Consider the following 12,958-nt stretch of genomic DNA (forward strand, 5'->3'; position numbering starts at 1 on the left):
GTATGAATGTGAGTGTGTGTCAGTAGGTTTGTGTGTGAATGTGTGTGTTTACATGTGTCTGTGTGCGTGTGTGTGTGTGTGTGTGTGTGTGTGTGCATCCTGAAAAAATCAAACGCTTTCCTTGGGCTGCACTTTTTGGTTCATTGCTCACAGCTCCAACAGACATGCTGACATTTGGTTGAGCTATTTACAGTCTATGTAAACAGCCCTGTGGCACATATGCGAGTGGAGTGAATGAATTATTTACACATAATTAAACCATTTCCTGTGCTGTGCTTGTGTTCATGTCTAATCACTCTTTCACCATAGTCACTACCTCCATCTCAGCGCGAGTCCCACATGCATCAACACAAACTGCGACCAATAATGGTCACGGCTTTCTCAAATGACTCAGCCCCCCCCCCCCCCCCCCCCACACACACACACACACACACACACACTCACCCGGACCAACTGCTGGAGGAGAAACACGCCACAGTGCCTGCCTCTCCATCCAGAGAAGACATCTTACATGATGTCACCAATCCCATGAGTCTCTTTTCTAACAACGGCCTGCAACCAAAGACCTTAGCTTAGACTGAGTAAAGGCCTGCAGACCTGAGCTTAGCTTAGGCTGAGTGAAGGCCTGAAGAACTGAGCTTATTTTAGGATAAATGAAAACCTGAAAACCTGAGTTTATCTTACAGTGAAGGAGTGAATATATCTTAGCTTAGAGGGAGTGAGGACCTGAGTTTAGCTTAGACCGAGTGGAGGCCCTGGTGGTCTGGTCTAGGGGCTGAACTCTCACACTGGATGTCTGTGAAAGTCTGTTCTGTGTTAGCATGTTTCTCTCTGATGTCTGATGGCTGAACCAGTAATAAAACTGGAGACCCGTTTTCTCTCTCCAACACAGATGTGGGATGTTGTAAAACATTTCAGAACCCAAAAAAGTAAACTGATTTGTATATGAAATCTAAGATCTGGAAGTTGGTTTCTGAATAATGTGTGGTTGTGTTTTATTTTTAAAACCAAAAGCTTGAAAACTGCAACCTGAAGGAATTCACAGAGCAGGACCTGGAGGCAGAAGGTTTAGGCTGTGGCCTTAAGGGCCTATGCTTATTATGCGTCTGTAGAGTTAGCTGATGTTGTCACAATCATTATGAGTTTTGTGGCAAAATACAGATTTTTGTTGGTGTAGGGAGAGGGCTCTCTGGGTTGATTGGCACTTGTTGTGCCAGTAAGTTTCATTGATGTCAGTTGAAGCCATGTATTGATCTCTTCCTGCAAGTTGATAAGCCAATCTGTTAAAGAGCTTTCAGTTTGGAATGACACACAGTACTCTGTCTGTGCTTGGCGTTTCCTCCTCCACCCCAGCCTTAACCTGCTTGGCCTCACCTGCCAGTGGAGTGACAGGTATTCCCCTTCTCGGAGTGATGGATGACCGCTCGAAACTTTGAATCAAAATGGAAGCCGTTGAATCCTGGACTGAACGCAGCAGGCTGAGGCCATGATCATGTGAAGGGACAGTCAGGCTGAGTGAGGGTGTTTAGGCAATTCTCCTGGTTGATATGCTTTTCATGGTCTATGGTACAGTAATTTACCTTAATTTTTATATAGCACATTCACTACGGCTCAGTTGTTAAGCAGTAATGACAGGACTTACAGTGTATTATGCTCCTTTCTAACTTTTGAAATGGTTGAACTGAATGCAGGTGTATTTGTTATCTTTAATATCAATCTGCTACCTTTGATAATAGTTAATTACATATTTTTATGTCTTATTGTTAACATGGTAATACACACATTTGATCATTGAAATAAGTGTTTTTAAAATAGAGATTTCAAGTAGGGAATGCAGCCAGACAGAGTGGGAGGGTGTGTTTGATGACAGCACCGACTCTTGTGGAAAGTGACAGAAAGCTTTAACCCTTCATGTGATCTGGAGGAAAGAGAAAATAATCTGTTACTAATTCCTCTCTTCCTCTTTCTTTGGGCTCAAACCCAGTTTTATCGTTTTGCTTTTCTGCAATCTGCAGATGGTTTAAGATCTTGCACACAATGCCTGTGAAACTGTTTCCAGTTTAGTCACAGCTGGCCTCATCTAAATCCTAAATGTATGCACACTACTTTAATCTTTGCTTTTGTTCCACTAAGAAATTATGTTTGAGCAATGTTTATTTTTCCTTTTTTTGTTTAAAAGTCTTAAGATTTTAATTATTTTTTTAACGCTGAAGTGGAGCAGCTCTCTGTGGCGTGTGCAGTGTTTTGCCCTGATGTGTGAAAACCACAAAGGCAGTCGTCATATTCTTCCTGAGGAGCATTAGCTACGTGAAATGCCACAATAAAGATGTGAACAGAAAACAGTCATATTCAGGGGGCAATGATGACAATCCTGTACCAGTGCGTAATAATGGCTCTTAATGTCACATGACCAAGTCATATTGGAGTCATATTTTAGCTGACTGGATTCCACTTTCCATTCGTTGCTGTTGTTTCTGGGTCTGGTCCTGCTTCGCTAAAACCGTGGTGGCTGCAGATTCGCCTGATTAAAACTATAAGAAAAGGCGGGAAAATGGCTTGTTTTCTTTGCCATCGCTGTCAGCTGACAGGAGCTCAGGAAAGGCACTGCTCACACGTCTCATCTGTTACACAACCCCTGGGTTACAAACCAATGAATGAGTTTTATAAGTGTTTCTTATGGTGGGGGGAGGTGCTGGTTTGACCCATTTGGAGACACAGGAGAGACCGAGAGACCCGAAGCCCTGGCTGTTAACCCTAATCCTCCCAAAGCTGTTTCCCGCGATGGTGCCACTTCAGGTCCACGCTTATCCCAGCACAGTGCCACACAATAATACACCAAATAATAAACAGAGGGATTATAAACACCAGATTACTGCTGCACGCATTTAAATGAATTGCATTTCAGTCCCGACGTACTTATGGCTGATGCCAGCCTGTCCTTTCCCAGGAAGTAGAGCCAAAATGGAGGCAGTGAAAGAAAAGCGCTTTGAGTTTCAAAGACTTGTTTGTTTCTGCTGTGTGGCAAATAAGCACTCTCTCTGTCATGCACTTGGCAAAACTTCACATTAAGAATCACAATACAAACTCTGGGATGCAGATGTATGTTTTGGAATCTTGAAATACCATTTTTTATTGATACATTGTAATAACATCAATATAAAATCAAACATGCCACTGATTACACCTTTATTGCCTTAATCTATAGTAGTCTGCTACAGATGATTTCAACTGCCTGGTCTATATCCACATGCTCTCTTTCAGACTGAATCATCGTTTTTCTGTACTCTTGTATCCGTTGTCAGACAGAACTTTGCTGTATTCATGGGGTTACTTTTTCTTGAAAATTCTGCTGTCTTCCTGTGGTCACTGTGACAGGTGCATCCACACATGAGGACCAACCAGCGCTCATTACAACCACATGGCACTTCCATACACACACACACAGATACACACACACACAGATACACACACTCTCACACATGCACACACACACACACACACACTCTCTCTCACGCATACACACACACACACACACACACACACACACACACACACACACACACACTTGACCCTATTCCGCCAGTGCAGGGCTTGTTCTGGTTCTGGTTCTATTCTGGGGAATGACTGCTTCTGTGCATTTTTACTGTGATTTACCCAGTCTTTCCACCCTGCTGTGGCTCCAGGGTTACCGCCCTCACATCTGCTGCCACGCAGGGTTACCTTTGCCACATTCTCGACAAGCACCTTTTTTCCAGCCAGCATCATCAAATTAGCCCTCAGAAACATCCAGAGGAACTTAGCAGCGGAGACACCTCTGCGGTACACACTGCCTGCGAGTGGGACAAAAGGCTATCTGAGTTCAGGGTCCCTGACTGCACCCTCACGTCCCACCAGTTAGGCAGAGATTATATCCTTATCTTATTTCATTTAACTGTAAACACTCAGGATCAGACCCCTGGGAGCAGCTTGAGCCTAGCGCTGGGGTGTAAGCCCCACTGACGGGGCTCTTAAAGGGATTAGTCTTCTGTGTGCGCCGCTTGAAAATGTCGCTGGAATTTCAGAAGTTGTCAGAGGTGTTTTTTTCCCCTGTTAGATGGTTTTGGTCTGCGTGCCAGCTGGGGATGTGTGTAGTGTATCTGCAGTGACATTGGTATCCATGGGAACGATACCTGGGAGTCAATAGACTGGACAGGGGCTTACCTGGGTTCTGACACACTTTTACAGGTGAAGGCTCAAAGTGGGGTTAAGCAGGGGGAGAGGGAGGGGCAGGGTGATCTCTAGTTTTGAGTGACAGTTGTATTGTTTATCTGTGTCCCACTCGAGAGGTTGCCGTACAAGGTGGGAGGAACACACTGGGTCACAGTGACAAGACCTAAGTCTGGTTATGATCGGTCCTCCCTGTGTGGTGTGTGAGTTGTGTATAACCATGGTAAGGATATAATATATAGGATATAGGATATAATATCATGATGCAAAGAGTGATTTTTATTTGTGTTGTAATATTACTGTGAATGGTACAATCATTCTGTTGTGTATATTGTTTTTTATCCTCTTGTTGAGCCAACTACGCGCTTGTGATTTCAGCACTGTGTTTGGCACTGATATGTGTCTGAATATGACTGTAAGTGTCCTGCTTATACGACTTCCTGCCGCTTTATTCGATGCTCTTTGCACTCGCACCTTGTAAATTGCCCTAGATAAGAGTGTCTGCTAAATAGCAGTAATGTACTGTACACACCCTCTGTGTATGTGAAAAGAATAAAAAGAACAGCATTGCTGAGAGGAAAGTGGCTCATTTACATGCCGATCTGGGAGGGAAACACAGGGCTGGGTCTTTGGGCTGATGATAAGGCTGGTGGAGGTGGTGCATGATGGGGATGTTTCCATGCACCAGCGGACGTTGCACAGACATTGCAAGGACATTGTAAGAGCACTGCACACATGTTGCACAGTTGTTGGTGCCCATTTCAAAACTTGGGAGTATGATGCCCTTATACTCTCACCTCACTATACTCACACAGAGATAAGGGTTTCTTTGCGCTTTCAGTTTTTCCTTTTGGTTTTGCTGTCTTTTCTTTGAGAGTGTCTTTTGCTAAAGACCTTCAGATATCATTTCATCTTTTCATTCAACAGTGTCAATTGTTACGCCTGTAGTCAAAAAATCACATTTATTGCAAAATTGCATCATCTTCAATCAAACGCATATCACATGAAATGAATATGGCAATACATGGTGTAAAAATCACGTCACATTTAATCAAAATCACATCACATGTCATCTACATCTGTGGGTTCTCTCTCCTCTGAGCCCCTGCGTGACCCGGACAACCCGGACAACAACACTCATCTCCAGCATCTATCCCATCTCTAACATCTATCCCATCCTAAACTCTCCATCGTCTATCCCAACATCTCCAGAACTCATCCGCTAATGAGATTGAGGTTGCATGGGGCCAGAGGAGAGAGAGGGACGGGGCGATCCCACACTCCCTGCATCTTTCTTGAAGCTCCATTGCACACGTCATGTGAGGTCAATGTTCCACCTCCCCTGGTCTTTAACACCGATATCCAACTGGCAATATCCCGAGGCTTCATTTAACACTTATTACTACAAGCACTGAGCAGCTCTGTGCATACCTGCAACCTGAGATGGGGTGGGGGGGGGGGGGGTTTGTATGATGTGCAGAGACTAAGAGAGGCTTTTCCTCACACATGTAGGAGGGGGGCAGTAGCCAGAGGTAGCCAAGAACACTGTCCGAACCATGTGGGTCCTGCACACTGGCATTCCACTTTCAGGAATGACATGGCAATCATCCCTTATCCTGCAATGAAAACAGCAAAACAGCTTTGTTCTCCATACACACACTCTTCACAGTGACTTTGGAAGTTTCATTAATTATTTCTAAGCATTTCAGATTATTGCCTATACAGACCACAAAGGATTTGCAATTAAAAATAAATGTTCACAGATTCAAAACACTTTTGAAATTGATGAGTTCAGTATATTTTCCGTTGTTTGCTTTTGGAAAGGACCTTTTGTGCTGATTGGGACGTGCAGCACACACAAAAAATAATGATTTTCTTTTCAGAGCTTTTCTGCTTAAAGACTGGATGCAAACATGTTCCGCGGAGAATGAAGGGATCAAGCAGAATGCATTAGCTATTTCTTTGTTCTCTGTGTTTCTCTCACTTTAAACTTCTCCCTGCATTACGGTGACTGTGTGCTGTCTAAGAGTTACAATTTTCTATTCTCTTTTAAGAGGAAAGCAGCCTTTCAAAAGTAATGAATTGAAAAAATAAACACTTCTTTTGAATGATACACCACAGGGTTTTCCAATACAGGAGTCTTCCAGATGGGCCAGCAGGCAGAATCTGCAGGTAAACAGCTCTCAGACTGGGGGGGGGGGGCTGAGACTCCATTCACTGCAGCTGTGCTTCACTGTAATTTAACCATGGCTTCTACAGTCTGTCTTACATCCATGTGGTCCTCTTGTCCTACCGTCACATAGTCGTACAGTATGATTGGAAACTATGGTCACACATTTCCACAGTCATGTGGTTATACGGCCATGTGGTTATGGTCATACAGTTCTACAGTGTGTATTGTCTGTGATGGTGTGTATTGTGTCTGTGATCATGTGCGGTGTGTTTGTGACGGTGTGTAGCGTGTATGTGATGGTGTATAGTGTGCGTGTGATGGTGTGTAGTGTGTCTATGATAATGTGCAGTGCGTATGTTATGGTGTATAGTGTCTTCAGGAGACTGCAGTGTCTGATTCTCTCTGACCTTCCCAGCCTGTTTGTTTGTCTTCCTTTTGTCTGACAGGAGGGATCAGGCCTTCTGGCCCCCTATTGATTGTGCAAATGTGAGACTATGAATGAATGCACCCACATGTCCCCTGTCGTGCTTAGGGCTGAACACAGGCTGCTCTCAGTGCTCTGTCTCACTCTACACCTCCATCCTCCCCTCACATCAGGCCTGTTAGAGCCAATCAAAGGGTTGCAGGTTCAAACGTGGGCAAGTGCTGCCCCACCGCTAAGCAGGGCTTTAGGAAACATGTGCTTGGACATGCGTCCTCATGTTTGATGTGACATCATCTCTGAACATTGACTAAAAAACACTGGCTCTGAGGTTGATCCCAAACCCAAACAGGCAATGCCCTGCAGACACATCTCACTGTGGTTTCACCGTGTTGCAGCACAATTCCATCATTACAGACACTGGACCTGCACCGGCACCTTTCTTATTCACACATATTTGGTATTATTGAGTGGAAGGTCTAAGCATTTGAAGATCATCAGTCTAGGACACTCCCAGGGCATGTGGCTGCGTGACAACTGGTCCCGTTGGGCTTAAAGCATCCAAATAATTTACTTCCGACTAATTCACCAGACAAGATTAGAAAACCTCAATATGGCGACCAGACTCGCAAGTCTTCAAATGCAGAGGGATGTGTTTTATGGATGAGAGGAGACAAGAATATGTCAGTGGTCATAAACTCAGAAGTAATTCTCAGGACTGTACTCTGGGCCATTAAACTAACCAACACAAAAGCAAATTTGAAGTAAGCTTGAGAAGATAAGTGTCCCATAGATGCCTTTGATAAAGGAAGCGCTGAGCCCTGACTCTCTCATTCTTTCCCTCACTGCGTGTCTTCCTTTTGCTTGAGGTTGTTTGTGTTCACACCGATTGGCTCAGATTGCCCACAGGTGCTGCCCGCTTACTGCCCAGATTCTGTTGGCTTTGCTAATTAAGAGGGTGAGAGCTAGGCCAGATGGAAAGCACTCTGTTTAAAGAGGTGAAGTGTGTGTGGTCTGCACCCCTAATTTCTCTACACTTGATCCCACAGGGATCCCACAGGCAGAGGAAGTTCGGGGGAGGCTTTTGGAAAAAAGGGGCTGTTGGTTTTATTTTTCCGAGACTAGCGGTGAAGGCCGCATGTTACTCTGGCAGAAGGACAGAGCAGTCCCTGGACGTGGATAGTTTCCAAAATTCTTAATTAGTGCCTCAAACAGCAATGCGTTGCTTTGCATTAGTAATAATACGGCTACACGTGTAAGCAAACAACGCCACACATCTAATCAGCATGGAAAAACCAACAGGACGGCTATTAAGCATCTGCTTGTAATTTCCTTGTTAGTACAAACCCAAAGCACATGCCTGGGTGCTTTGAAGTGTGGCTCAACAAAGACGTCGCTGATAAAATACGCGGCTTTTCTTTTTTTGGAGGGTGGGGAAAGGCACACAAGCCTGCCAGTGTGTGATTTCCATAAAAGCTGCTTATTCCTGCTCAAGTGTTCTCAGTTAGGTTTTACTGGTTTCCTGCAATATCTCATTTTACCTTATCGTGACAAACCACCAGATATTCCTGATGTATGATTTCATTTGTGGTTTGGTGCCCAGCTTCTCTCTGCTGGTCCACTTGAACAGAGCCCTGCACATTTCTCAGGTCTGAGATCTTCCTCCTGCGCACTGCAGCACTAGCTGATGCATGACTGTGGTTTCATACATTTTAGAGAACATTTAGGTGAGCCAGAAGACGCATAAGAAGTTCTGTTGACAATATTACTACATACTCTGTGATTAATAACAACAGTGTGCCTTCAGGTAAATGTCATAAATGTTTTGATGGATGATTCAGTAGCTGAAGTGTTGAGCACCAAATCTTCTCAGCACAATGTCTCCTGGTAAATCCGCCTAAATGTGGAAGAAGGGCTCGACGCTAAACCACGGTGGTGCTGAGACATGCGTGCCTCATTCAATAAAAATAGTGCAGTGTTTCACTTTCTTTAAAGCTGCTTTGAACCAAATTGATGACACATTTTCTGGCCTGACCGCGAGACTGCTCTGTTAGTATTCACAGCGCTGACCTGCTGTCTGTGTGTGGGCTGTGTGGTCTCCACCATCATAACCAGAACCAGGTGCTCTCACTGTTTGATCTGCGAGTCTCGCTGTGGTTGGTCCAGAGGGAATGCTGGTGAGAAGCATCTGTAGGTCGTGGTCGTGGTAGTACTGCGGTCAGTCTAGTCTAGTCCAGTCTAAGGCATGTGAAGGCATTGGTGGGTTGTGGCTGTGGTCTTGTTGCTGTCTCTGTGTGATGGCTGGACACACCTCCTCAGCGCCATATGAAAAGACAAAATGGGTGAGGAAGGTGGAGTCAGTGACCAGAGACTGCCAATCAACAACATGGTCTGAGTTCCTTCCTGGCTCAGGAAGGAGTTTCGCATGCTTAGAGTTTTAGATGCTAAATGAAAGCAATGGAAATGCAAAAACCTGACCCATAATATCTTGTGTGTGTGTTTCGCTGTGTGAGTGTGTGACTGTGTGTGTGTGTGTGTGTGTGTATGTGTGTATGTGAGACTGTGTGTAAGACTGTGTGTGTGTGAGACTGTGTGTGTTGAAGGGGGATGGTACATATTCAGCAGGCCTACAGTTAAGGCAGGAATGCTGCTTATAGCACGCCTGACTAATTGGCCATGTTCTAGCAAAGGCGCAGTTAGTGTGCAGACCGTGCGGACGCTGTCGCACCGGCAGCATGTGACTCCATGGGCAGAGCCTGTCCGCCCGACCCTGATCTGCCTGCCGGCTTATGGGAGGCAAATGATGTCCTTGAGTAACCCATTATGCAAATGAGCCAGGCCCACATAGGCTGGATGCATATGGCCGTGTGCTGGCTTCTGTCGGTTATGCGTGTGTCTGGAACGCTGTTTGGTCTGGGTTTCATATGAGACCAGCCTGTGTCATTGTGGGTGCGATACACAGGGCACATATGCTCCATTTCCTTGTGTGTATTTTTATCCCATACAGCTGGTAGGTTCTTAACATATCCAGTAAATATACAACTGTGTAGATCAAAAAAGCTTCTTTTTCAAAACAGATACCTAGTTTGGACTCCCCACTCTACGCACTTCTTAACTTCTCCAGTGATTTATTGATGAGGTATGGATCACCATTCAGCCTGGTTGTGAAGGGAGAGGACTTCCATGCCAGGTGATTGGTTAAAGACTTTCTTTACTGGCTACTGTAAATGAGGGGAAGGTGAAATAAGCCAGGGGTAGTCTTTTTTTGCTAATCCCCACTGCCTTTCTTACCAGACTTGGCAGAGTTTAAATGATCTAATTCTTTTGATATCTGTTTTGTTACACTCATAATTTGTTTAGCCATAAAATAAGAAATAGATCATATTTGAATAACAAATCTCTGTTGTTGGCTTGATATATCTGCCAAACAAAACAGGGGTAATGACCTATGGAAGCACAGCGCGCACATGCAACTGGGAGAAGCGCCGATAAATGGGATCATGTAGCTATTTGCCAAGGAAATGAAGTTACATTGTGACAAAATGCAAAACAAGGCTGGAGGGGAAGGTCTTCCAAAACACAAGTCATGTGAAAGAGCCAACCAATCACAGTCAGAGAGGACTCTAATCCAAAGCTTAATGCTTCTTTCAGGGAGTCAGGTGAAGTGCCCAAGGGAGGAGCAACAGTGGTCCATCCAAGAGCTGCACCTGTGAAGCTGCAGGCCACCAGTCAAAACCTGGTTAACCCTGGCCGTAATGCAGTCTTAAGTATACATGCATACCTGCCTCGTAAGGGCTGTATAAGGCTATACAATAGAACTCTTAGACAAGTACAGAAAAATCACAGCAGTTTTTAGCAGTAACGGATATTGTTACTGTAAAATATATAACTATATAAATGTTACAGACATGGCTGATGACCATGGCAGGGTGTGTTGATATGACACACTGTGCACTCAGTGATATTTGACATCAGTGCCATTTTTAGCTGAGAATGAGTGGCAATGATTAGAAATATTAAATGTTCTTAGTGCTGTCCTGTGGAGCACTTATAAAGACCCTGAGCGTGTGACCATGGCAGCCACTGCTTCTGTTAGTTGAGAATCACGTGTAAGTCCCCCCAAATAATAGCAGGGCAGCAGACAGTCCCTGACGCACCCCCACTGCCCCTCACAGGCCGGGAATGCACACTGACAGCAGCGTTCTGCTACGCTAATGGCGCCTAGTGGTCTCGTCGCATCATGGCGTTAAATCACTATCCAGGACTTTCTCCGCCGTTGTCCCCTGGTGGTGGAATGAACTTCCACACCCCATCCATTCTGCTGAGTCCCTCTCTGTCTTCAAGAAACATCTGAAGGCACAGCTCTTCCGCTCTCACCTGAGCACCTGAAACAATTCCCCCCTGTCTCCTATTTAACTATATTATGAAAAAAATGTAATGGTTTGGCTGTAGTGGTTTATCGTAATGGTTTGGTGTATTGGTTTGGTTGTAATGGTTTAAACGTAATGGTTTGGTTGTAATGGCTCAACGCACTCGCTAGCTTTACCTGCTAGTTGATACTTCGCCTGGCCAACCTTTGGGACTTTGTCATGCAATGTTTCTAATATTGTTGACTCTGTATGCTTTTTAACTTGTGTTGCATTGTATCTCACTTGTAAGCCGCTTTGGATAAAAGTGTCTGCCAGATGAATAAATGCAAATGTAAATGCATTCTGCGTGCTCCTCATTCACATACCACCCCCTCATGGCTGGAGGGGCACATGTACAGACAGTGCAGGCTTTGAGGGGGGCGCATTTGGCCCTGAGTGTAGGACACCCTGATATTAATACACAGTGAGCTTGAATGAAACTGGCCCTGAAAGATGAGTGTTATGCAGAAGAGAGGAGGCTTTCAGCCTGGTAAGGCTGGTCCCTTTTCCAGACAGCAGGTGTATCTTGGGGCAGTAGTGTAGTATAGTGGCAAGGAACAGGACTTGTAACCAAAAGGTTGCTGGTTTGATTCCTCGCTGGGGCACTGCCACTGTACCCTTGGGCAAAGTATTTAACCCAGAATTGCCTCAGTAAATACCCAGCTGTATAAATGGACAACATGTAAAATCAGATATCCTGGCCAATGGTGGGCAGCAATGACATATGACCTCACAGGAGGAGTGGTGGAGGATCCTGAGAACCCTTGGATGAATACGCGTCTTTAAATACACAGACAGACAATGAAAAGAACTGAAATGAAACTACACAGCACACAAGCCTTCACAGTACTGTGGATCAATGATCATATATTCACCACATTCTTTAATATCATACATCTTTATCTCAATATGACCTTCCCAGGTTAAGGTTAAAGGTTAAATAAAAATAAAGTGAAAGTAAATCTATTCATCAAATAAATGGGGCAGAGATATAATGACCTTACTGGGTCAGGTGTTGTAGGAATTTAGACATAGACATGAGGATAGGGGTAGTAACTAATTGGTTGACAAAGCTATTAATTTCAGAATGGTTCATCTGTGCGGAGGCTGAGTCCCCAGCAGGGGTTTCTGCATTGGAGAGAGAGATGCATAGTGAGGAGGTGGCCAGGAAGCTGTAGGGATATCAGGCTAAATGTCATCATTGATTGCTGTTGACCGCTCTGTGATGCCCTTACAGCCAGGGCACTGTAGCAATTCCATATGGTGACAGTGGTGACTGGGACCGTAAGCAGGGGACTGTGACCCCACAGGATGGAGACTGTGACCACAGGCTAGTGACTGTGACTGAAGGCTGGGGACCGTGACCACAGGGTGGTGACTGCAGAGCTGTGCCCATTAGAGGTTGAGCTGTGATGCTCACGCTGTGCAAGCTCACCCTTTAAGATCCAGGCTCAGTTCCTAAGCAGAGCTCTGAGTTAAATGCCCAGCTGCCATTGGACCCTTCAGTTAGATACTCATCTGCCATTGGACCCTTCAGTTAGATACTGTCATCGCATCAGTGAATATCCAGCTGTGTAAATGCATGACATGCAACATATGAGCTGTGTAAGTCACCAAGCAACCAAAAACATATAAATAAAAGGAGTAACAATGTTTTGTCCCAGTGCCAATAAGTACACTCTTTGTATATACACCACAGATATATCAAGTGAAATGTTTCTGAAAAGCAGCAGAATTTTACAGAAGCAT

This window comes from Megalops cyprinoides, chromosome 4 (assembly GCF_013368585.1).
Source record: "Megalops cyprinoides isolate fMegCyp1 chromosome 4, fMegCyp1.pri, whole genome shotgun sequence".
Taxonomy (NCBI): Eukaryota; Metazoa; Chordata; class Actinopteri; order Elopiformes; family Megalopidae; genus Megalops; species Megalops cyprinoides.